At 39.6% G+C, this 27,625-nt stretch overlaps 1 protein-coding gene and 1 pseudogene across 1 annotated transcript in view; one reads left to right on the top strand and one right to left on the bottom strand.

Moving 5' to 3' along the window:
- Positions 1-27,625, bottom strand: part of CDK14 (cyclin dependent kinase 14) — a 621,136-nt gene that overhangs the window by 531,273 nt on the left and 62,238 nt on the right. The window lies entirely within an intron of this gene.
- On the top strand, positions 2,970-3,790 carry LOC136384157 (microfibrillar-associated protein 1 pseudogene; annotated as a pseudogene).

Below are 27,625 nucleotides of genomic sequence, written 5' to 3'. Positions count from 1 at the left end.
CTTCTCTTTAAATAAGATAATGTTGACTTCAGTTTTTAACAAGGCCATTGTGGACAACACATCTTTCAAACAGACCATGTCTTCACAAGAAATAAACAAAACCATATTATATAATTAATTTTTCACAAGTTAATTTCCCAAATTCATTCATTAGGAGTGGCTGACATTCTGACCAGTAAGTCAAAGGCAGCTGAGAATGGTAATGGCATCTTTTCCCTGAATTAAACTGCTTTACAGAAAGGCACTTTGAAATCTTGCCTAATTGGAAAGAGAAAGGGCAATATTTATTTAGAGGTAAATGACTACATATTTGGAAATAATCAAAAATCAACTAGAAAATAAAAAACCACTGGAAACAATAAGAAAATGCAGTGGAGAAACCTGTCAAAAACTAAAAATCATAATAACAGCAATTGACATTTGTTATGAACTATGTAGCAATTCCCTTAAAAATATCGTCTTATTTAAATTAAACAATCCCTATGAGAAAGTTACAACTATTTTGTCTTTTAAAGATGAGAGCAAGTAACTTGCCCAAAGACATACAGTATGCTATTCTGTTTATTAAAATTAATATGCAGGCTAAAACAGCTTTCTTATGCACCAATGTTAAAAAAAAAAACCCAGAAAATATAGTTAAATAAAAAGTATAATCAAAATATCAAGAAAGGAAAAATAAAATATCAGAAAATATTAATAAGCATTCCACAGTAGCTATATCAGGAAAACTAAAAAACAAAAATAAGGAACAGTGAAGAAAACAAATTAGAGACATAACATGTTTTTGAACAAAAAACTTCAATATTCTAAAGACAACAATTCTTCCAAATTTTATTTTAAAACTCAATGCTGTAAATGATCTTATGTCATCATTTCTTATGGCTGGGTAGTATCCATAGTATATATGTACCACATCTTCTTTATCCAACCATCTATTGAAGGGCTTTTTGGTTGTTTCCACGTCTTGGCCACTGTGAACAATGCTGCAATGAACATGGGGCTGCATGTGTCTTTACATACCAGTGTTTTTGAGTTTTCGAGATATATACCCAGTAGAGGGATTGCTGGGACCTTGATAACATTATACTGAGTGAAATAAGTAAATCAGAAAAAACTAAGAACTGTATGATTCCATACATAGGTGGGACAAAAAATTGAAACTCATGGACATGGATAAGAGTGTGGTGGTTATGGGGAAGGGGGGAAAGGGAGGGAAGGGAGGGAGTGGGGGAGGGGAGGGGCATAAAGAAGATCAAATAAAAGGTTACGGAGGACAATTTGACTTTGGGTAAAGGGTATACAACATAATCAAATGTCAAAATGATCTGGACATGATTTCTCTGAATCTATGTACTCTAATTGATTAATGTCACCCCATTAAAATTAAGTGTCTAAATAAAATAAAATTTAAAAAACTCAATGCCATATGCATCAAAATCTCAAAAGGAAACACTTTCAATTTCAAAAATACTTTTCTAACATTTACTGGAAGACCAAATATATGAAAACATATTCTCATGCTTCAATGATTCAGAGTGGTACTAATACAGAACAAGTAGGACGAATGTAACATCATCACTGACATATAGGCCCACATATATATTGAAAGTTAATTTTTATTGGCTTTAAAAGATGTTCATGGCATTTTTGATGAAACATTAGCTCTCTAGTTATCACATATAATGAAATTTATCTCCAAACATATAGATGGAAGAATAATGCAATAAAACAGAAAAAACAGAAACAAAAATTAATGGATTTATAATGGAAAAAGAAAAAGAGAACAGCAGAAATACTCAGAACTGAACTAGGAAAGAGGGGAAAATAATAGATTAAATGGAGGATATTTTATGGAGAAGGATCAGAATTGAGACTTTGTGTGGACTCACAATTTCTAAAACATGTATTGTATATGTGTGAACATGTATGCATGCATACACATATATATATATATATGTATGTGAGTTTGTATGAACATGCTCTGTCTGTTCAAAGGGCCTAACAGGGCCAAAGTTGTGAACATACCTACTCAGAGTTTAATTTCTAACACCAATCCCCACTCAAAGGCGTCAGGACTCCTTGAGGGAAAGGCTGGAGCAGAAGTCATAAGATAAGCCTGACCAGGCAGTGGCGCAGTGGATAGAGCATCGGACTGGGATGTAAAGGACCCAGGTTCGAGACCCCAAGGTCACCAGCTTGAGTGCAGGCTCATCTGGTTTGAGCAAAGCTCACCAGCTTGAGCCCAACGTTGCTGGCTCGAACAAGGGGTCACTCGGTCTGCTGTAGCCCCCCGGTCAAGGCACATATGAGAAATCAATGAACAACTAAGGAGCCGTAACAAAGAATTGATGCTTCTCATCTCTCTCCCTTCCTGTCTGTCCCTATCTGTCCCTCTCTGTGACTCTGTCTGTCTCTGCCACAAAAATAAAAAAGAAATCATAAGATAAGCCTTACCATCTACTACACCATAAAGTAACAAACTGTAAAATTGCAATGGTTTGGCATATCACAAAGACAAAGGAGCAAACTTGAAAAGGGTCCCATTGCTGATTCAGACAACTTGAGCACCAAAATAATTTTAAGAACTGGAATGACAGCATTATAGAGAGCAGAAAAGCAAATCCTGGAGGGAAAGGGGGAGGGCATTGGGGGGAGGGACAAGGGGGATGTTGAGAGGAACACGGGGGTGGGGGTGCATTCAGCGGGACACTTGAATCTATGTAAACACAATACATTTAAATCAATCAATCAATCAATCAATAAACAGGAATGGATTATAAACCATTGGAGGGGAAAGGGAATTTATGAATTCAAGCCAATCATAAATGGGTAAAGAAATAAAAGAGGAAAAGGGGAGGGCTCTTGCTTCCATGGGTCAAGGTGGAAGGGGAAAAATCACCATTTTGAACTATCACAAAGCATGACTAATAGATGCTAAATCTAGGAGCAAAATATCTTCATGGAAATGAAATGTCTTCCTGGAAGTGGAAGGTGAAGGGCGGTGGGAAGAGTCAGAATCAGAGTCCGAGTACGAAGAGTACATGGACAGTGAAGATGAGATGGGGCCTCATCTCAAGCCAGTCTGCATTCGAAAGAGGGATCGAGTAACAGGTCAAGAACGTGAGGCTGAAGCATTGAAAGAGGAGGAGCCGGACCAGGAGGCAAAACACATGGCTGAGGAGAGGCGCAAGAACACACTCAGGATTGTAGAAGAGGAGACCAAGACAGAGCTGGAGGGAAACAGCGGTCCCTGCTGCACTCGGTGCGCTGAATGCCGATGATGGACATGATGAGCAGGACTATGAGGCACGGGAAGTTCCGGAGCTAAAGAGAATCGAGAGGAGCAGGGAAGATAGAGAAGCGCTTGAGGAGAAGGCAGAGATCGAACGTATGTGAAACCTAACCGAGGAAGAGAGGCGAGCTGAGCTTCGGGGAATGGCACAGTTATTACCAACAAAGCTGTTAAGGGCAAATACAAGTTCTTACAGAAGTATTATCACCGGGGTGCCTTCTTCATGGATGAGGATGAAGAAGCATACAAGAGAGATTTCAGCGCACCTACCCTGGAGGATCATTTCAACAAAACCATTCTTCCCAAAGTCATGCAGGTCAAGAATTTTGGGTGCTCTGGTCGTACCAAGTACACCCACCTTGTGGATCAGGACGCCACCTCCTCTGACTCAGTATGGGGTCAAGAGAGTGCCCAGACACAAAGTTCTTTAAACAAAAGGCAGCTGGGGTACAATATGTATTTGAACGGCCATCTGCCAAGAAGCGGAAAACTACTTAAAGTTCAACTACTAATTCTTCCGGTTGTGGGACACAAGGGCATGTCTCAGTGTCTAGCCCTTGATTTTTTATTGTTATTTGCATGGCCCATGTAGCCAGTCTATTGGACTGCCAACTGTAACACTTGGCGAACCCAATTTTTGGAGGTGCTTTGTGAGCTTTGGACTCATGCTGATAAACCCACAGAAAAGCACTTTCCAGGTAGGACTATCTTCACTTAAAACTCTTTCTGGAAATCTTAGGTTTCATCACTGCTCTAGTTTCCCAGATTCACTTGGGACTATTCAGTTTCTTTTTCCAGCCCCTGAGCTTGGGTCAGACACATGGGCATGTAAGTGTACAGCACACTTCTTCTACCTTATAGGAAATCCACACTCATGAAACCTGTTTTCCATGTTTGGCTGGCGTCAGGTTCTTTTAATCCATTTATGTATGTGTCAAGAAATAAAAGAAACACACACCAAAAAAAAAAAAGAAATAAAATGTCTTCCTACATATTGCCTTTTAGGAGGATGGGAAAAAATAGTATACGGAAATCAGCTAATACCCTGACTGGATGATCAAGTGTAACATGAAAACTAGGAGCAGATGGCTATCATGTGCCTCCAGATGTGAGACCCCAAGGACACAACGTCAGTTATGAAATGTTCTGGCAGGAAACACATAACCTGAATCTAAACATCACATGAATGCATGTGAGGGACATTCCATTAAAAAAGAAATCCTGGCCGGTTGGCTCAGCGGTAGAGCGTCGGCCTGGCGTGCGGGGGACCCGGGTTCGATTCCCGGCCAGGGCACATAGGAGAAGTGCCCATTTGCTTCTCCACCCCCACCCCCTCCTTCCTCTCTGTCTCTCTCTTCCCCTCCCGCAGCCAAGGCTCCATTGGAGCAAAGATGGCCCGGGCGCTGGGGATGGCTCCTTAGCCTCTGCCCCAGGTGCTAGAGTGGCTCTGGTCGCGGCAGAGCAACACCCCGGAGGGGCAGAGCATCGCCCCCTGGTGGGCAGAGTGTCGCCCCTGGTGGGCGTACCGGGTGGATCCCGGTCAGGCGCATGCGGGAGTCTGTCTGACTGTCACTCCCCGTTTCCAGCTTCAGAAAAATAAAAAATAAAATAAAAAAGAAATCCTGTATTTAAAAATGTTGATGTCATAAAATTTGGAAGTCTGAAGAATTATTTCCGATTAAAGGAAACTAAAGACAGACACGACAACTAAACACAATGTGTGACCCAGGTTTGGTTTTCCACTGGAGGGAGAAAAATGCCACATCACGATATCACTGGTCAACTGACAGAACTGGAGAACATCATAAATTAGACCAGCTATTTTCAATCTTTTCCAACTCATGCACACATAAACTAATTACTAAAATTCTGCAGCATACCAAAAAGTGTATTTCTCTGATCCAGCAAAAAAAATAAGGTATAATTTTGATTCATTCACATGAACAGCTGTTGTTGTGTTGGCTCTTGTCACTTTTTGATTTGACAATCTAAGAGAAAAGAGGGCAGTGCTCCTGACTAATAGTCAGATAATGCATGTTTTAAAAATTCTTGCAGCACACCGGTTGAAAATTTTTGGATTAAAGTATTATATCAATGCCAAATACACTGTACTTAATTACTACACTGGGGGAATGTAAAAAACCTTATTAGTGGTAAATATATATATTATCATATATGCAACTTACTCTCAAATCGTTCAGAAAAAGATTGTGTGTGTATATATATATGAGCAAGACAGACTGTGTGTATATCTATGTATAGATTACATATGTGTGTATAACATTACGTAGGTGATAGAAAGACAAAAAAATAAAGCAAATGATAGAAGATATTTTAATGTTCTTTGTACTATCCTTAGAACTTTTATGTAAGTTTAGGTTATTTCCAAATAAAAAGTTTTAAAATGTAGCAGAAAAGAAAAATCTTTTTTACACATTTATACATTAACCCTAAAGATTTTTTTAGGTTATTACTGTTTTCTAAGAATTGTCTTACTAGAGAGTGAAAATGTGTGAACTTTAATATTTGGGACTGTAACTGGACTATTAAAAATTAAAAATGAATAAGGTTCCAATATAGTCTCAGTGCACAAACAGATAAAGGGAAATGAATGTAGAATATACAGTAATAATCTACCACTAGTAGAGGTCACTACTAAATGTACAAAGCAAAATGTTACTTAAAGTAGTGATTGACTGCCTGACCTTTGGTAGCACAGTGGATAAGGTGTCGGCCTGGAATGCTGAGATCTCCAGTTCAAAACCCCAGGCTTGCCTGGTCAAGGTGCATATGAAAGTTGATACTTCCTGCTCCTCCCCCTGTTCTATCTCTTTCATCTATCTCTCTCTCTCCTCTCTGTTTCTCTAATAAAAATGAATAAATAAAAAATATCTAAAAAAAATTTTTTAAAGTAGTGATTGACCAAAATCATTGACCAATCTATGCCTTAAACATTTTATTCAACTTAATTCCTATAAAAGGACATTCACTCAAATATCTTGAAATATAGTGAAGAATTTTTCTTTGAAGATGATCCAGAAATTCGGTCTTTTCCTCCCATATTAACCACAAAGCATCATCTACAAATCCCAGTACTGAGCTTAGTAAGAGGAAGATTTAAAGACACATGGGCTCGTTTTCCAAATTTCTACAATCTTTTTTTTTTTAACTGAGAGGCAGGGAGGCAGACAAACAAAATGCCACATTCATCCCGACCAGGATCTACCCGGCAAGCCCCCTACACGGTGATGCTCTGCCTATCTGGGGCCACTGCTCGGCAACCAAGCTATTCAGCACCAGAGGCAAGGCCATGGAGCCATCCTCAGCACCAAGGGCCAACTTGCTTGAACCTTTCAAGCCATGGCTGCAGGAGGGTAAGAGAGAGAGAGAAAGGAGAGGGGTGGAGAAGCAAAATGGTCGCTTCTCCTGTGTGCCCTGACCAGGAATCGAACCTGGGACTTCTAGACACTGGGCCAATGCTCTATCGCTGAGCCAACTGGCCAGGGACAAAATTTGTTTGATCTTTAAAGATGTCTCTTCTATACCCAAGTCAACAACAAAATGTTTAGAATGTGCCTGTATCTCTCCAATGCATTTAACTTTCTTTTCATAGAAACAACCATTCTTTCTTATGCACTTATATTTTGCATTTATTGTTAATTATATTACATTATTAGAAATACAAGTACAATTAACAAAAATATGCAGTTCTCCAATGAGAGCAGCAGTGCATGGGTATCCTAGAGAGTAGCTGAGCATTGCCAGTCCGCATGTTCGCAGAACAAATGGCGAGTACATACCTGGTAATCCCACAAGTCTATTAAGTGAAGATCGCTATGAAAGTGTCTGGTAGATATACAAATGGAGTCCCCTCAGCTAAGTATGTAATGAAAATATTTGTCTCAAACAAGTGAACTAAGCTATTCAAGAATAGCTCTTAGTTTGCCAGAAGTGCATAGGGATTAAAGTGACATTTGATCAAGTTTACTGGCAAGCAAGCTCAATTTAAGAGCCTCCCTGTTTTCTTATGGACCAGCGATATGAGAGAGCAGAAATGTCTACTGCTAGATAATCAACAATAGTTTAAACTTCATGTCTCAAGTAGTCAACTCTTAAAGTATTTCCTTTAAAAAAAAATCATACAAATCAAAAAAGAGTAACAAGAACACAATAGAGAAGGAATAAAAACTCTGACTTTGATACTCTCTTACAAAATAAAGCCAAGCATCCAGACTTTCAAAAACATACACTCCTCCCAAACGCAGGAATTTGACTCTGTAGAATCCATAAAAGAACCTTAAATTATCCAACAGAGTTTTAGGGAAAATGTGTTAAATGTGTACACAGTCATATTCTAAATTATACTCCATGCATGGCTGAAATCTGTTTTGTTGCACAAAGTTTTAAACCATTAAAAATAAGTTACTTAGTTGTCCAATTTGTAATAGTAATTGTGTCTCCATTAGAAATATGTACCAGCCCTGGCCAGTTGGCTCAGCGGTAGAGGTCAGCCCAGTGTGTAGAAGTCCTGGGTTCAATTCCCTGCCAGGGCACACAGGAGAAGCACCCATTTGCTTCTCCACCCTTCCCGCTCTCCTTTCTCTCTATCTCTCTTTTCCCCTCCTGCAGCCAAGGCTCCATTGGAGCAAAATTGGCTTGGGCACTGAGGATGGCTCCATGGCCTCCACCTCAGGTGCTAGAATGGCTCTGATTGCAGCGGAGCAACACCCCAGATGGGCCGAACATCACCCCCTGGTGGGCATGCCAGGTGGATCCCTGTTGGATGCATGCGAGAGTCTGTCTGCCTGCCTCCCTCCACCCCTACTTCTCACTGGGGGGTGGGGTACTTATAAACACACACACACACACACCAATAACATAATGATAAATGCCAGGGTACCTGGCGCTAACTTTTATCACACCCATCTCTTCTCCACCCTAAAGGACTGAAAGGAACAAAAGTGCCCAACACTGCAGCCTCTGATCTGAATCTCTATATATTATGCACATCCAATCTGTGGTGACAAGACATGCAACTTAATGCACTGTCCTGTTATGAAAAGCCAACAAAGGGAGTTTGATTAATTTGCCCAATAGATTTCCAATATATAACAGTGTGTTTGAGAACAAGACAAATAGAAACTCATTCTGTCTGACCCCAGAGTCTCATCTGGCTTCTTCTACACTGTGATTTTAAATTTATTATTCATTGTATATTTTCCGTAATCAATGGAAGAACGAATGCTCTTCCATTCACGTAATATCATATATAAATTTAATTATATTAAATAATATTTGACAATCTAAGATAACAAAAAAACTGTACTTTTTAATGTCCTTCTAATGTCATTGGGTGAGTTACTATTTCACAACATAAATTCAGAAGCTACAGAGGATGACATTTTCTTATTTAGTCCTCAAATGATCACATACATGTATATATAGTTTTATGTAGTATATATACCCAAAATATGTATATATACAAGTATACTTATACAAAATATATATGTAAAATATGTACAAATAAATGTGAACAAATATCTGTAAACTAAGTATGTATAAATAAAACTTATGCACACACAAAGGAGATACTAATGCTATGAACCCCTCATAGCCGACTACACAGAATCATTTTTAATCATGTCTAAAGCTCTAAGAGTAAGATATTGTAGACAAAGGCCTCTGAGCTCCACAGCACATTTATGAGTTGGAGACATCCATCCAGAACATTCTGAGGTGTCTCTTCAATAGCTTGTGGTGACTATGAATCTATAGAGCAAAAGATCATTTTAAAAATGTATTCTTGGCCTGACCAGTGGTGGCGGAGTGGATAAAGCTTTGACCTGGAACGCTGAGGTTACCGGTTCGAAACTCCAGGCTTGCCTGGTCAAGGCACATATGGGACTTGATGCTTCCGCTCCTCCCCCCTTTCTCTCTCTCTCTCTCTTCCCCTACCCTCTCTAAAATAAATTTTAAAAAATTTAATAGGTCTTAAAATATTCATTCTTATAAATCAGAGATTCAATGATTTATACAGAAAATCACATAATATGGCTGCACTATGCCAACAAAAGTGGATTGGTTAAACAAGAAAGTGATTTCCCTCATTCAATCAATCTACTGGGGTCACTAACAGCTTTCTTGCACATTCACGATGTGCAGAGGATTTTAAGAAATTAAGAACCTATTCCAGCTGGGTCTTTCTCCATTCTTTGCAATGTTACCTCTGCCTCCCCTTTAAAATAAAAGGTCTTGGGGACTGGTGTTTCCAGAGGTCCTTGGAAGGAATAAACTATTTGACAAAATATATATATATTTATTCAGTTTGTGATAATTTCCAGTAGAGGCTTTTAAAGAGACAATATATTACCTACCCTAGTAAATCATTAGTATTAGTAGAAAACATAAATAGAATTACTTGGGGTAAATTATCAGAAAAAACTATCTCACATAACAAGCTTTAGAATGTTATATCTGAATATGTAACTGAATTCATTTTGTTAATTAAAGTTGCTATCAGCTAATATATTCTAAGCTGATCACACAATATTATCTCTGAGCTCTGTTTCTTAAGAACTGTTCCCAAGTCTCTCTGCAACTCTTCCTAATACAAATCCTTTGGAAACGATTTAGGTGGACAATTATTCTCTTGCTCTTTTTATTTCAAATATAGAAGTCTGGCCTGACCAGGCGGTAGCACAGTGGATAGAGTGTCGGACTGGGACACGGAGGACCCAGGTTCAAAACCCCGAGGTAACCAGCTTGAGCACGGGCTCATCTGGTTTGAGCAAGGCTCATCAGCTTGAGCCCAATGTCGCTGGCTTGAGCAAGGGGTCACTCCATCTGCTGTAGCCCCCCCAGTCAAGGCACATATGAGAAAGCAATCAATGAACAAGGTGCCACAAAGAAAAATTGATGCTTCTCATCTCTCTCCCTTCCTGTCTGTCTGTCCCTATCTGTCCCTCTCTCTGTCTCTGTCACCAAAATAAAGGAAGGAAGGAAGGAAGGAAGGAAGGAAGGAAGGAAGGAAGGGAGGGGGAGGGGGAGGGGGAGGGAAGGAAAGGAAGGAAGAAAGAAAGGTCTGTGAGCTCATTCTTAAGCCACTGATCATACTGAGTTTTGAGTTCCCAGCTGCTGGCGTGTATTCGGTGGTGCATGTCGGAATGAATGAATGAGTGAACAAGTGAGCGGTGAACCGATAATACTCCTGCACGTCCATGAGGATGGCCCTGCCCTGCGGTTCTGTGTAGCCCTTCTTCATTTAACCCCATAGGTTTCAAAGGAAGAAAAGCGATGTTACACACTTTGGGTTTCTTAGCAAACAGAAAAGTTTAAAAATGACATTAAAAAGAGAAATTTGCCCCATCCTTCAGTTCATTTCAGTAAATGGTGGTGACATAAAATGAATAAGCGTGACCACCTTCAGGGAATCCACACTCTGGTGAGAAGACATAAATAAAAACAAATAATCATACGGGTGGGCTTTGTTCCCTTGGTTCTTGCTATTACTCTCTTCCTCTAAAGCTTTGGGTCACATTTATTTGCTTGTGTACCAATTGATGTGACTGAGGATCCCAGCTAACAATACCTTGCTTTTGCCCCAAGCACTGGCCACGGGTGCCAAGCAACCACTTCCACTCTCTCACCTCTGCTGGGCCCTCTGCTCAGCTTTGGAGAACTCACCGAGTGCTTGTCCTCCAATGGCACGGCTTCATGTGCTATTCTGAATGTAAGCGGCTTCCCTTCAAGCCCCTATATCATATATTCCTAACAGCGCTGTTCTCCAACAAAGACTGCAGCCTCCCTCCACTTCACTTTCATAATCAGTTAATAATCAGGGACCAGACGCTCTGCTCCTAATCATTCAAACTAAACAAATGTTTACACCCATTGCTGAGTCACAGCCTTTCTGGCCCAACTGTTGACTCTGCCTGGTCCAGCTGCTCACCAGCCGCACAGCTGGCGTGGTTGGGCACCTACCCCGTTCTGTTGACAGCCTCAAGAAGCGACATGCCCTGGACTGAGGCACTAATCCATCAGCCACAGAGACCTGACATTCATAACACTTGTCCCCATCTCCCCTTTCCATAAACAAAGAGATAAAATTCACAAATGTCACCAAGATGGAAAAATCAAGTCGTCTTAAGGCACCAATCATCAATTTCAGAGAAAACAGGCCTGATTATACATGCACCAGGGTGCAGATGGTAGACTTCCTTTTCCAATTCACAAAAGGAAAGAACAGCCTCTAAGAAAATAGATTCTGTATTCTTCCCCATCACCTCGAAAATGCAAAGTGAGTTGGTGTTTTCCCCTTTAGAAAATACAGAGAAGAAACTTCAGTAAAACGACTACCCGGCTAGATTTCTGGACCAGAACTGAACCCATGATTTCATAAATATCACTCTATTCTCTTTAAATAAGCAGATAACAAAACAGCCAAGAACACAATAAGACAGTGTGAAAATGACTACAGGGCTTCGGTGGCATAATTTTAAGATACCTTTGTCTGGAAAAAGTATAAAATTAGTCTGAAATGGACTGTTACAAGCATCCCAAGTTTCACAGTAAGTTTTATAGGAACCCATAAATTTAACAGGAAATGAGCATGTAGGTGAATGACAGGAAATTATATTTCAGGGATCACTATTTGCAACTCTGACTGTTTAAACAATTACAAACCACAGGGATCACAGCTTTTAGCGCAGTGTTCTCTTAGCAGTCATTTGTCTAAGTATTCGTAATGCCAAATGGATCCAGACAGGTCTTTTCTTATTTGCTTCCAAAATAAAAAGTGAGGTAGCAAATTTAGAAGTACATCCTAAAATATCTGCTAAAATTTCAAAATAGCCTATGTCAAAGTAAACAGAAAAGAAACTGTAAACTCGTACTGGGATATATCATTCCTCAAGGTGTTGGGCGCTCTGAGCACATAAAAAAGACCTGAGACAACTGAGTAAAATTAGAAACTGTGGCAAGGCTGACTTCTTCGGGTTTATTTGCAGTCCTGCTCTTTCTCACAGGAAGAACCTTGAAAGATCTGGGACGGTGCTGGAGCTGCAGGTGCCACCTCCTGTCATTCTCCCCTCACTCGGTGCCCCACCCCTTCTCCTTCACTACCTCCTCCAAGCACAGCAGGGCCTTTGCACAGGCTGCCCCCTGTGCAAGGCCCTCTCTCCCCAACATCCCTACTGCCCCTCGTGACCTTCCGGCCACATTTCCAAAGTCAATTTCTCAAGGACCACTCCAAAAAAAGTAAGCTTTCCCAAAACACTTCCTACCTCCCGTTCATGCTTTATTTCTTTTTCTCCTTAATTACTAGTTCATAGGCCACACAGAGTGTATATTTTGTTTATTGTGCTTCTTCACCAAATTGTAAGTAAGCTCCATGAGGACAGAAATTTGCCTGCTACTGTATTTCCAGTGCCTAAGACAGTGCCAGGCATATGTTTACTGCATATGCAAACGTATACAGTCTGTTTGCATATACCGCTCCACAGTATTTCCTGCTTAACTGAATGAGTAAACACGAAGATTGTTCTAAGACTGGTACGCCAGTTTGCCTTCCTGATGAGCTATAAAGTTGGCTAACTCCACCTCACAGGACCTTTGCCCAGCCAAAACTTTTTGACATGCAGCCTCTCCTTCCATCCTCTACTCCCCTAGTTCTCTCCTACCTTCCCGGACTCATTGTTTTAACTCTTATTGAAAATGGCATTTTCTGACCTGTGGTGGCGCAGTGGATAAAGCGTCAACCTGGAAATGCTGAGGTCGCGGGTTAGAAACCCTGGGCTTGCCTGGTCAAGGCACATATGGGAGTTGATGCTTCCAGCTCCTCCCCCCCTTCTCTCTCTCTCTCTCTCTCTCTCTCTCTCTCTCTCCTCTCTAAAAAAAAAATGAATAAATTAAAAAATTAAAAAAAAAAAGAAAGGAAAATGGCATTTTATTGTAAGCAACCTGACTGTCGGGGGTGGGGGGGGTGGGGGTGGGGAGCATGACGCACAGAAATCAGTAACGAGAAGCGAGAGCGCGGGAACTGGGAAGGTTTCTCTCTCAGCTTCACATGCTTTTGCAATCTTCAAATCATATTATAAGCTCACCGGGAGGTGGCAGATACTTAACTGATGTATTAAACAGCTGATCTGTGTATCTGTTTGCATATACAGTAAAACATCAATTGCACTGGTGAATTGAGTCCATTCTATTTCTGAGTGTAATTCAAGAAGGTGCTGTTTATAAGTCAAGCATATAAACCCTGTAACAGAGTTACAGTTGGCTGGTTATTTCATGAAGCACATCCCTTCGATCAGTTTTATGGTACCCAAAAGTAACTATTGATACTTTGCTAGCAATGGCCAAATTTACATTTCAAGAAAAAAGTTCTAGATAGTCTGTGCCAACATTCATTTGGGGTTGGGGGAACTTTAGTCAGACCTTAAAAGCAAAGCATTTAAACAGATGAAAAGAATTCAAAGAAATTTGAGAACAATGACCTAAAAAGGTCAGACTAGACATGCTAGGTTTCATGCCAATGTGCTATATGCCTAAAATAAAATAAATAAAACAGCATAGTTTGGGCACAGGACTAAGCATGCAGATAAATGGAAAATAATACTTCAAGAAAAAGAAACACCCTACTATGAATAAAAGGTTAACATATAAAAAGGAATGTTGAATGGGCACGATTTCAGGCTTTTCAATTCTCAAAACCAACCCCAACCCAAAACTATTTCATTTCTGATGAGATCCATGTTGTTGATAAGCCAGCACAAATCCCCCAACATGGCCAAACACCACACAAAGAATGAACTATGCTCAATAAATGGAGACCATAAAATTGACGATTGGGGGAGGCTATATAACCTTCCACACCATATCTGAAAATCAGTTCCAGCTGGACAGACCTGGGCTCCGCCTTCAGAGAGGGGTGGAGTACCCCCTCCAGGCAGAGGAGGAGAGGTAAGAGGAGTGCTTGGCTTGGTGGCACATCCTACTGGGACTGCTGGGGAGAGGTCTTGGTGGCACATCCTACGGGGACTGCTGGGGAGAGGACTTGGTGGCTCATCCTACTGGGACGGCTGGGGAGAGGTCTTGGTGGCTCATCCTACTGGGACTGCTAGGGAGAGGTCTTAGTGGCACATCCTACTGGGACTGCTAGGGAGAGGTCTTGGTGGCTCATCCTACTGGGTCGGCTGGGGAGAGGTCTTGGTGGCACATCCTACTGGGACTGCTGGGGAGAGGTCTTGGTGGCTCATCCTACTGGGACTGCTGGGGAGAGGACTTGGTGGCACATCCTACTGGGTCGGCTGGGGAGAGGTCTTGGTGGCACATCCTACTGGGACTGCTGGGGAGAGGTCTTGGTGGCTCATCCTACTGGGACTGCTGGGGAGAGGTCTTGGTGGCACATCCTACTGGGACTGCCGGGGAGAGGTCTTGGTGGCACATCCTACTGGGACTGCTGGGGAGAGGTCTTGGTGGCACATCCTACTGGGACTGCCGGGGAGAGGTCTTGGTGGCACATCCTACTGGGACTGCTGGGCAGAGGTCCTGGTGGCACATCCTACTGGGACTGCTGGGGAGAGGTCTGGTCCTGCCCCACAAGGTCTGGAGCTGCCAGCCAGCAAAGCAGGAGGGGGCGGTGCTTCCTGGGGAGGCTAATGTGTCTCTGTGGTGTCTGCTCATCATTTGAAAAATTGCCTAGACAAAATGTTTTGGAAAAACATGCTTGCACAAACCATAATTATGTATTTTATGATTTTTTTTTTAGCCTTCTAAGAATCATCCCTAAAACATCAAAATCTAAGTTTACATTTTTTTACTTTCCCATTTAGAAATACATATAATTAGGGAAGCAAATTAAGCTGTTGAGATTACTGTATATAGCTCATTTCTCTTCTCACCTTGAACATGTCTGCATCTGCAGAAATGCGTCATTCATACTCTTCTGTAAGAACCTGGGCCCCCCTTTCCCAGCAGATCATCTTCATCGAGCTATGGCTCTGCTGTCTCTGGCCTGAGACGACTGGATCAGGCTAAACCTTCCAATAAAAATTCTGACTGCCCACCAAGTGATGCCCCCAGCGCACCATGGTCCAACTCCACAGACGCCCGCCCGTGATCCGACCCTGGAGGAACCAACCGTAGCCAAATAATTAACACATGGCTCTGTGTGAAAGGCTTTATTTTTGCTCTTACTATAAATAACCATATTCTTAAAAGTACTGTTTCATCTTTGGAAGCAGCCCTTTTTCTAAGACTTATTCAAAATTTCCATCCTTATGAACAAATAGACCTTCTCACCATAGAACTAGGGCCCAAGACAGCCAACTTAGTTAAATGCCCAAATGTCAAAGAGCGTTTCCATGATGGAATATTTATCCCAAAGCAATCAGCTCAATCGAACACTCTATAAGAGCAGTAAGTGGGGTGTATATGAAGTGACAAAGAAGTTTTTAATTCAGTTTATTAGATCTTTAATATCTACATAAAAATAAGTTTTAACCTTGATATAAATTCAGTGGATATCAGAATATTTAAAAATGCATCAATCACAACATTCCATTATTATATTATATAGTAGTAATCCTGAAAGAAAAGTAAGAATTATTGCAAAATAAATAAAGACTAAGATTTATAGTTTTATGATTTATGAAAAGAATTATTTGTGGTTATTCACATTCAAATTTTTTCACTGTAATGATGTGAATAATTGTCATATTGAAGTCAGAAGACTTATAGAGAAAATCTTGTTAATAAGCACCATTTACTATGTCTCAGAAATGAATTAATCAACTTTAGAGTTGATTCCAAATTCTATAGCTATTAATATAATGAAATAATCAATTCTAATAACACTTATAAATAGAACACTTAGTATTTAACTTAAATCACTAACTTAGAATTTAAAATGCCATTTTTGTAGTAAAAATATTCTGAGAAAACTTATGCAATAAATTGTATTAACTGTAACATTAGGACTGATATTTTAAACTCTAGTAAAAGACATGGTTTTAACATTAAGAATTTCATCTTCCCACATATTCCATTCCATTAATATCCAAGTTTTATGCACAGTAGTTGGATAAAAGAAGAAAAATACTAGTCCAAATATAAATATAAAAGCTCAGAAAAAAAGGTGTCACTATTAGAAGCTCATAGAATATTTTAAAAATTCTGTGCAACTGACAGGGTTTGGTAGTTTGTTATGTAAATGTTATTTATTTAATCTTGTTTCCCTAATAAAAAAGGGGAAGGAATGGTATTAAGAAAAAAAATCTATTATTGTATTTCCCCATGTATAAGATGCTCCCATGTATAAGACGCACCTTAATTTTAGGGACAGAAATTTTTTTTAAAAAATGTATTACATAGCCCTGGCCGGTTGGCTCAGCGGTAGAGCGTCGGCCTAGCGTGCGGAGGACCCGGGTTCGATTCCCGGCCAGGGCACATAGGAGAAGCGCCCATTTGCTTCTCCACCCCTCCGCCGCACTTTCCTCTCTGTCTCTCTCTTCCCCTCCCGCAGCCAAGGCTCCATTGGAGCAAAGATGGCCCGGGCGCTGGGGATGGCTCTGTGGCCTCTGCCCCAGGCGCTAGAGTGGCTCTGGTCGCAATATGGCGACGCCCAGGATGGGCAGAGCATCGCCCCCTGGTGGGCAGAGCATCGCCCCATGGTGGGCAGAGCGTCGCCCCATGGTGGGCGTGCCGGGTGGATCCCGGTCGGGCGCATGCGGGAGTCTGTCTGACTGTCTCTCCCCGTTTCCAGCTTCAGGAAAAAAAAAAAAAAAAATGTATTACATAAAGTTATTGAACTCAAGTTTTATTCATCATAAAATTCAAACAATTCCTCATCACTGTCAAAACTCCCATCCATTATCTTGTCCCCATCTGTGTCTGATGACAAATCACTGTCTTCAACAATGAGCACAAAAACAAGCGCAAAAAAGCGGGAAATGCAAGTAAAAAAATCTACAACCACTGTATAAGACGTACTGTTCTTAGACTCTATATTTTTCAAAAAAAGGTGTGTCTTACAATGGGGAAATATGGTAAGTGCTTAAAAATAGTGATTATGATGGTAACACACAAAAAAATCAGTGAGTAATAGTTTGAATTATTTTATATAGTGACAAAAACAATCTAGGTTCTAATTCAGTTTTTGAAAAGTCAAATTTGAAAAGGACAACATCTGTGGCATTAAGTTTTCCCTGACTCTTTCAAGACAAAGGCATCACTCCCTCTTCTTTGTCCAATTCCCTCCCCAACACACTCAGCTATCTGTTTATTTCCTGTTTCTGCCCCTCCCTGCTCCTTCCGCATCACTCCCATGGAGCCCTGCGGTGCCCACAGGAGAAGGTCCTACCCCTTGGACCAGTGGTTAAAACTTTCTGAAGTCGGGGCGCATTTAAAATCCTACAAATAATTGTAGGCGCACTATATACAAATTTCTGAGAAATATGTTATAATAATGAAGTCAAATATTAAAGAAAAAATATAAAGTCCAAGCATGCTTTTATGGTAATTAAATAAAATAAATATGACAAAATTAAATTTATTCTGACATTAAAAAATATTTTTATGTTACATTTTTTGAGTTATGCTTTTTAGAATTTGTAAAAAAGGGATTAAAAATTTTTTTAAATGTTATCTTTTTATATATATAGATACATTCTTAGTAAGATTTAGTAAATTTGGCTGGTCCCGGCACAAATAGTTAAGTTTTTTATTCTTGTGTTTATGAGAAACATGAGCCTGCTGTGTCCTAGCGATTTCTTCAATGTTTGGGCATATATTTGAAAGGCAAACTCTCATTTCCTCATCAATACATTGAAGAATTCCTCTCTTTTTACTCTTAATTGTGTTGAGGGTAGAAAATACTAATTCACATAAATAGGATGTTGAAAATTGTAGTTAAAAATTCAAAGCTTTCTTAGATATTGCCACACATTCTTCTTTTAAAGAAATCCAAAAGGCTTCAAGAGACAATTCCTTATGTTTAATCATCAATCCACAATCAGTGGATATAGCTGCCAATTCTTTTTCTTCTGTTAATGTTAAACCAAAATCACTTGAAGCTTCCATGAATGGGTTTCTAATCCAATTGTATTGTTCAGTGTTAAGTGATGGAAAATGCTATAAATTAAATTCTTCCCAGCATCCTTCAAGTCCTATTTTATTTACACTTAACTTTTGCTCACTTCCAGAATTGGATTCTTCAATATCACACTTCTTTTTGAGAACTCTATCCATTTTATTTGGGTATATTTATCTAAAAATTATATAATGATGTTTTAATAATAAATATAATGATGTGTTAACAAAAAGAGCAGTATTTCCATAGTGAAATGGTATAATAGAGTAACTATATTTATTTTTATATATGGGCACATGCTGCGAACCAGCGCAGCTAGTAATTCCAAGTCCCAAGTGGGAACTGTGCAGAATTAAGAAAATATGAGTCAGGAGGACCCTGTAATTGCTGCTGGCAAGAACAAATCGTGCCCAAAAACCGCATCTTGCTTTATTTATACGGCAAAGTGAGGCCATTAGCAAATCAATGGTCTCTGATCCAAGGCAACCCAAGAATTTTACCAAGTGCAGAAAACCCCCACCATACATATCATCTTAACTTTACACCAAACAAAGGATAGAAGAAACTTGCCTCCAGTCTTTCCGGGGAACATGGGGGGTAGTGTGAACAATCCAGCACCACAGCTTAACAGCCTTTTGCAACCTAATCAGGCAAGTGAGGTGGGGGGTTGGGTGGTAGACTGTCAGCTTACAGCCAATTCCCCACACCTCTGTCCCCCAAAAATCTAAATTCCAAAAACCCTATTGGTTTTTTGGTCCCCAACAGGCAAATATTTCTCTGGAATACCATAGGGCGCACCTGGAAATCTTTTAGGGCACACCAGTGTGCCCTGGCGCACACTTTGAGAACCATTGCCTTAGACAAAATAAAATGATAAGAGTGTGAGCACCACAGTCTTAGCTAGTGATGTGTATGAGGGAGGAAATTTAATAATTCCTGAGAATCAAACCAGTTTAAATTTTCCAGCTCTATAATTTAAACTAAAATCAGTTTTCTAAATTTTTTTATCTATTCCTTAAATGTAAATACACAATTTTTGCATTCTAAAAGGTCAAGCAGCATCTAAATGATGGCAAACTAACAATGTTTCAGATCCAAACTAACTCCACTTCTGGGTACTTATCCAAAGAAACTCAAAACACTAAATTGAAAAGAAGTGTCTTATGTATAATAGCCAAGATATGGAAGCAACCTAAGTGTACATAGATTGGTGAACAGATAAAGAAGAGGTGGTGCAGATGTACAATGGGTTGTGACTCAGCCATAAAAAAGAAGGAAATCTAGCCATCTGCAACAACATGGATGGACCTAAAGGGTATTGTGCTAAGTGAAATAAGTCAGACAGAAAAAGACTAATGCCAGATGATTGCACTTATAGATGGAACTAAAAACAAAATAAATGAACAATAAGAACAGAAACAGACTCACAGATGCAGAGAACATTTTGATACAGAAGGGAGAGGTTGGGGGATGGGTAAAAAAGGCAACAGGACTAAGAAGTACAAACTTATAGTTACAGAATAGTCATGGGAATGTAAAGTACAGCATAGAAAATATAGGCAATAATATTGTAACAACCATGTATAATAGCAGATGGGTACTAGATTGATGGGGTGATCACTTCATAAGATATATCAGTGTCTAATCACAAAGTTGTACACAAGAAACTAATATAATATTGTACAACTTTTAACAAATTAATTTTTTAAAAAGGAAATAACATGTTTCTGGCACCCTAGAATAATTTCCCACTACTATGGGGAACATATACACAAATGCTTATAGCAACATTATCTCTAATAGCCAAACGGTGAAAACAACACAAATTTGCATCACCTCATGAAGAGATGAACAATATATAACACATCTATATAATAAAAGATTATTCAGCCATAAAAAGGAACACATATATAATACATATATATAAAAAGTCTTAAAAAGGAACAAAGTATTGATGTGTGCTACATATCATGGTGGAATCTTATAAACATGGTAAGTGGAAAAAGCCAGACACTAAAGTCCATGTATTGTAATTGTATGGCCACTTATATAAAATATTCAGAATGGATAAATCCACAGAGACAGACAGAATACTAGTGACTTCGTAGGGCTGGGGGGAGGGGCACGGGGGGACAAAGGGGATGAGGGAGGTGACAGGTAAAGCGCACAAGGTATCTTTTTGAGTGATGCAATGTTCTAAAAATGACTGGGGCAATGGAGATGGTTGCACAACTCTGAATACAGTAACAACCACTGGACTGTATACTTTAAATGGGTAAGTGTATGGTATATGAATAATAGCTCAGTAAAGTGATTACTAAGATAATAGGATATTCTATATTCACATATGCTTCTATATTCATCTCTCAGCTTCACTCGGATTTCACCTCTCCCAGCCACCTTTCCACACTAGGTCGAAGAAATTCCAGAAGCTGCATTTCCTCCCACTTCACTTATCCTCCCAAATAAACTACATTTGATGTGAAGAAAACTGACAATTTATCCTATTCTCAAAGTTCTGGGAAATGGCTCCTGGACACTAACAGGAATGCAGTAATTTTCAGTTAAGCATAAACACAGTGGTCTTTTCATGTCATCTTGGTTGGAGAATGCAAACTTTTAGTGGGTATATGTCATATTGATTTAGTTTTTGCTTTTATATAACACAATAGTAAAGATGCTGAAGGAGGCCCTGGCTGGTAGGCTCAGCGGTACAGTGTTATTCCAGCATGTGGAATTCCCGGGTTCAATTCCTGGTCAGGGCACACAGGAGAAGCAACCATCTGTTTCTCCACCACCTAACCCTCCCTCTTCTCTGTCTCTCTCTTCTGGCTATCCTGTAGCCATGGCTTGAATGGTTTGAGCAAGTTGGTCCTGGGCACTGAGGATGGCTCCACGGCCTCGCCTCAAGCACTAAAATAGTTCAGTTGCCAATCAACAAAGCAGCAGTAGCCCTAGTTGGGCAGAGCATCACCTGGTGGGGGACTTGCTGGGTGGGTCGCAGTCAGGGCGCATGCGGGAGTCTGTCTCTCTGCCTCCCTGCCTCTCACTTAATAAAAATAAAATGCTGAAGGAATTTCTTATTTGTTAGGTAGTTTAGTAACTGCAACAGTGGCAAATTCATTACAAACAATTTCACTGAGCATCAGAAAAGATACAAAGAACTAACCAACACTTGCTTGGGAGCAGAGGGGTGCATTACACTTCTTCCCACAATGCCATCAACTGCCACCCATCACTGTCCCTACCCAGCCATCCCAAATAACATACAAAAATTCTTTTTAGTTTGATTTGGATAGTAAATCAAACTTCAAGACAAATCATCTTATCTGCCACGCACACAGACTGCCCCCTGAGCCTGTTCTACATGAAGGTTCTGAGTGCCCACCCTGGAAAGAGCCGAACACTGGCACCAATTTTTCCTCAAGAAAAAAGACTTTTTACTTTTCTTTATTTTGTTTGCTTACATCATAACATTTTCTTTCTTTCTTCGTTTTAAGATTTTATGTATTGACTTCAGAGAGAGGAGAGAAAGAGAAAGAATGAAGGGGAAGAGCAGGAAGCATCAACTCGTAGTAGTTGCTTCTCACATGTCCCTTGACCAAGCAAGCCCAGGGCCTCGAACCAGCGACCTCAGCATTCCAGGTCGACGCTCCATCCACTGTACCATCACAGGTCAGGCAACATTTTCATATCTCTAATAATAATATTCAAAGCTATAGTGAGTCTGTATAACCTTCTTATTATAGTTTGCAGAAGGGAGAAGATGGTGGCTTAAAGATTTTTAAAAAATAAATGATTTCCTGAGAGTTAGGGGGTGGCAGTCTGTGACTTCTAACAATTGCTTGATCTCCAATTCAGTATGCTAGAAATTCTGAATGCTAGAACTAGGTGTGCTGGCAACCGACATGAGGACCCTAGCTTCCCGCCTGATGTGACAGACGCAGGAGCGCCATCTGGATGAGAAATGGCAGCCATCCAGCCATTCCAGTGGAGTCTGGGTACCAAACTTGGAATGATGAAAACATCCAGCTGGCAATATCCTAAACAAAAGACTCATCCACAGAAAATCCTCCCTTATTCTTTATTTTTTTCCCTCAAGAATTTTACTGCGTCACCAGCTTTTCTTCCTAAGAAAAAGGTTCTTTCTTAAAAACAGGCCCTGAGTGCCATGTGTGGAGAAGATATGAAGTAGCAGAAAGCCCGCACCTAGAATAGGGAAGCCAAGATCACATTACAGTTCAAGTCCTACTGTGGGAATCTGGGCACAGTCTATCACCGAGCTGGGCTATAAGTTTTTCTCTGTGAAATGAATGAGTTGGATGAAATGATCCCAAGTCTACACGATTAGATTAACCTGAGGCACAATACTAAACTGGGTCCTTATCTCAAAAATACATGAAATATAATAAAATAAAAAAGGTTCTGCAAACCTTAATGCTGCTTCCCAAATTATGAACTTTCTGACAACCCGCTATAATTCATTCCCACCTTCTCTTCATGGTTATTAGAAAAGCGTCCGGGATAGCCCACGTGATGGTCAGTGCCATAGCACCTTTACACTGTAACAACACATCCATCTGCGATAACATAATAAAAGTATGACTTCTGCAGGCTGAAGCGGGAACTCAGTTTTGTGACTTACAGAAAGTCTTAGTGAATGCCAATCCATTTTTCAATTTAAGACTAATCTTTTTGAGGGCTTTTTCATGTTCCTAACTCCTGCCCAACAGTTGTGCTATCCACCTATTTCATAGATACGTCTACTCTTGCATTTGTCATTCATTCATTCATTCACTCTTTCCCTTCTGGGTTGCCAAATCCATGAAGGCAGAAAGTGTCTAACATGTCGTGTCTTCAGCTTCCAGCACTCCATCTTTGTAATAACAACTCTTTCAGCTGAGACTACAAAGAGGACTACACAGACTCATGTATCTGACAGGTCCAGAAATAGTCTAGGCTACAGGCAAGTTGGCTTCAGCTGTTCAATAAGAATCCATCTCTCAGCTCCCCTTTCCTCCTGCTGGATTTCTAAACAGACATACCACCCTTCCAGGTGGTAAGACAGCAGTAATTTCAGACTGTGCCAGTTTTCTTTCCCACTACTGACAGGTATCTCTCATGCCCCTCTTTGGGTCAATGTCCATCTTTGAACCAAGTACTATGGCTCTAGAGATACAATCTTCATTGGCCAACTCACCACAATTTGCACATTCCCCAATTTTTTAGCAGAAGTATGTGTTGTAAGATCAACTTATAGACAGAGAGATTGGGAAGGAGACTCTACAAAGAATAAACAAGTCCCATTTCCAGAAAAATAGGAAAAAAATGCAAATGCAGCAGATGTCTATTACAACTTGGTTGTTTGCTTAATTAAATGTAATCACATTTGTAATAGAGACTTTGTCCTCTCATAAACTCTGTGCTCCCTTCTACACATAGATTCTAATAACTTATGTCATGATTAGTTAAGGATGGAGGAGAGGGGGGTGAGGCATGAGGTGCATCTGTGGATGTAGGCACAGGAAAAATAGCTATCTTTCTAGGTCACCCTGAAAGCTAAAGCTAAAATTTTACCTTTATTATTGTGGCCCCTTCCTAACAACATACAAGAAAATTAGCAGTGGATAGAGAACCAAGGTCACTGGTTCAACCCAACATCGCCAGCTCAATCCCAGTTTCACCAGCTTGATCTCAGGGGCACCAGCTCAATCCCAAGGGCGCTGGTTTGAGCCCCAGTCAGGGCATGTATGAGAAGCAAGCAATGGGTGCAAAACTAAGGGGAACAACAAGTTGATGCTTCTCTCTCTCTTTCTCCCTTTCTCTCCCTCAAGTCAATGGAGAAAGAAAATTAACCCAAAATGTATCAAAGATCTAAATGTATTAGCTAAAACTATAAAAAATAAGCATAAATCTACATGATCTGGAATTAGAATAAGTTTCTACGTATGACATTAAAATCATAAGCAACAAAAGATAAAATAGATAAATTGCACTTGGTCAAAATTTAAAACTTTAGTTCTTCAAAGGATACCATCAAGAAAATAAAAATACAACCCAAAGAACAGAATAAAATGTTTACAACTAATATATCTGATAAGGGACTAGTACTTAGAACATATAAAGAACTCTCTGCAACTCAATAATAAAGATAAAAATAACCTACTTAAAACCTAGGCAAGTATTTGAATAGGTATTTCTTCAAAGAAGACACAAAAACTAAATGAAAAGGTGCTTAACATCCTTAGTCATTAGGGAAATACAAATCAAAACCACAGTGAGATACCACTGTACACACACTAAGAGCTAAAATAACACGGACAATAACAGGTCTAGGTAAGGATGTGGAGAAATTGGAACCATCATAACTGCTGATGAGAATGTAAAGTGTTGTCATCACTTTAGAAAAGTTTAATAATCCTTCAAAAACCTACCATATAACAAGTCAATTCTACTGTTAGGGATATACCCAGGAGAAATGAAAAACATGTCAACACAAAATCTTATACATGAATATTCATTATAGCATGTTTCATAATAACCCCAAAGTGGAAGTATAGCAGATGTCCACCAACTGATGAATATATAAACTGTGATATATCCATACAATGGAATATTACTCAGTGGGAATAAAGTACCGATACATGTAACAATACAGATGAACTTTAAAAAACATTAAGCTAAATGAAAAGAGCTAATCACAAAAGACCACATAGTCCTAGAATAGGCAAAATCTAAAGAGAGAAATTAGGTTGGGGGTGGGGGGAGAAAAGGGAGTGACTGGTAATATGTAGGGATTTCTTTTTGGGGGGTGATAAAAATGTTCTAGAATTAGACAGTGGTAGTTGCATAACTATAAATATCCTACAAACCACTGTATTATATATGAAAAGAGGGAATTTCATGGTATGCAAACTATATCAGTATTTTTCAAAGTTTAAATATAGACTAGATGTTAGACATTACCAAGAAATTATAATTTTGACAAATGCAACAACATTACGGAGGTCCTCTGAGGCAGTGTCCGGTCTGTGAAGAGGCACACTGCGGAGTGTAGCCGCGCAGTGACATGAGGCACGCTGCGGAGTGTAGCCGCGCAGTGACATGAGGCACGCTGCGGAGTGTAGCCGCGCAATGACATGATTCTTCGGATGTGCCTTAGAAAAGCTCGGCAAGAGAGGGTAGGTGATAAAGAAAACAATGTGGCAGAACTGTAACTGTTGAATCTGGTTAATAAGTATTTGTGGATTCAATATATTGAATCCCCCTCTTCCCCATTTTGTATGTTTGAAATTTTTCAAATAAGAATTATTAAGAGATTATGATATGAATTTGCATATCTTGCAGCTGGACTATGTGGCAATTACGTCAGTCACAGCTTTGAAGAGTTTCCACTAATAATGAGTAAACAGTAAAATAATGAAACCAAGTTGTGAGGTCCATTCAAAGAAATGAACAAAATATATCTGCTGTTTTCTCTACTTCTAAGATACTCCTTCCTAACATATTTCCTCTTATTAACTAAAACCATGTTTTAAGGCAATATTTTCCCAAATTATGTTCCAAACAAGAAATTCCTCAAGACATTAACAAATGTATTTCAAGAGATGAGTCCCACTGTCAAATAAATTTGAGAAACACTAGGTCAAAAAAGTTAATTTATCGGCTACACTAATTCTCAGAGTCATTTATATGCTCATGTGCACTGTGAGTCATCCACGGGAGCTATAATATCCCTAATTTGGGAAATTCACGGAATTTGACTTACTTATATAGCACAGTTATGAAGTCATGAAATAGTTCTCTTGTAACCCTGGTAGAGAATCAAATTAACTCTTAGAGCCTGACGTATACACAATTTTTGTCTATTTATTAAGATCCACCTGAACCAGAGATTATGAAAGGCTGGTTTAAAGATAAAAGAGTCTGTGTTTAAGAAAAGACAGTTGAGCTGACTCTGGAAATCCAAGAAGAAGCTAACCAGGCAACATTGTATTCAAGTGATGCGGTCAAACGTGCAACTCTTTTTGGTGTCCCCAAGTACATATGCCGTTCGTTCATCCACGTGGAAGCACGATGGTATGCTAAATGAAGCAATGTTCCAGTACGCATTTAGAATTGTTTAAACCGCAGCCCAGATACGATACACTCATGCAATACTACTACTATTCCAACTCGTCCTGTTATTGGCTGCAAATGCTGAATTTTTTTAAAGTGTGATTCTCTTTTATTGCACACATGGAAAATACCTCTCCAAAATCTCTTTTTTCCTTCTCATGCCTGAATTTCTAGAAAGAGGAGAAAGCTTCCAGGATATGCTACCACTTAAAAGAATTTCCCCTCATTACTTAAAAGCTCCTCTGCAGTTATTTCCTGTGTTGCACTTTGAATTATCGACCCTGACTGCAGTTGAGGTCAAAAACTGCCTCCTTGCTGCCCGGCTGGGATTTGCTTTTTAACTGGTTTCTAAGCCATCCATCATGCTTTTAAAAAATTAATTAATTAAGAACATTTGAAGATCTAGTGATATAATAGAAACTCTGGATTTCTTGAGTCCTTTGATATTTTTGAAGATCTGTCAACACTGAGCTTGGATTTTTGCAGAATACAATCAGCTAGCAATATAAAAAATTGTACCCCCTCCCTTGGATGAGCCTTTCAAATACACTAAGCACCCCACCCACCCTGCACTTTGCCCATTTACATTCAAGCAATGTGGACAGCAATGGCTGGTTTTATTTGTATTAAACAGAATTATACTTATCTAAATATCATCCAAAAAACTTAAGCAGTATACCAAATTAAAAATATAAAATAATTAACTATGAAAACAATACCCACCAATTAAAAGGAACAAGCAAATAGATTTTTTTCCCATGCATATGGTGGACATAAGTACATAAGATCCAATGAATAATTACTACAGTTGAAGCATGACCTTGCCTACGTAAACTATAACTTCAAGTTCTTTACCTGAGTAAAAAATGTAGGGTTCCAAGATAGGGCTGAGCTGATCATCAACTGAGATTTACCCAGATTTCTTCCCAAGAGGAGATTCCTTGCACTAGCTTTACTCTTCACACCTTTACAATTCCCCTCAAGCACAATGCAGATTGCACATTGTTATGATCTTACTATTGGTTATCAATGTAATCCATATAGGTAATGTCCAATAGAAGATCAAGTCCTAAATCACTTATGATTGATAAACTTTATCAAATGTATTAAATTCTGTTATCTCTTCC

Source organism: Saccopteryx leptura, chromosome 12 (assembly GCF_036850995.1).
Source record: "Saccopteryx leptura isolate mSacLep1 chromosome 12, mSacLep1_pri_phased_curated, whole genome shotgun sequence".
Taxonomy (NCBI): Eukaryota; Metazoa; Chordata; class Mammalia; order Chiroptera; family Emballonuridae; genus Saccopteryx; species Saccopteryx leptura.
The sequence above is the reverse complement of the archived record's forward strand: the minus strand, read 5'-3'. Positions and strand labels throughout refer to the sequence as shown.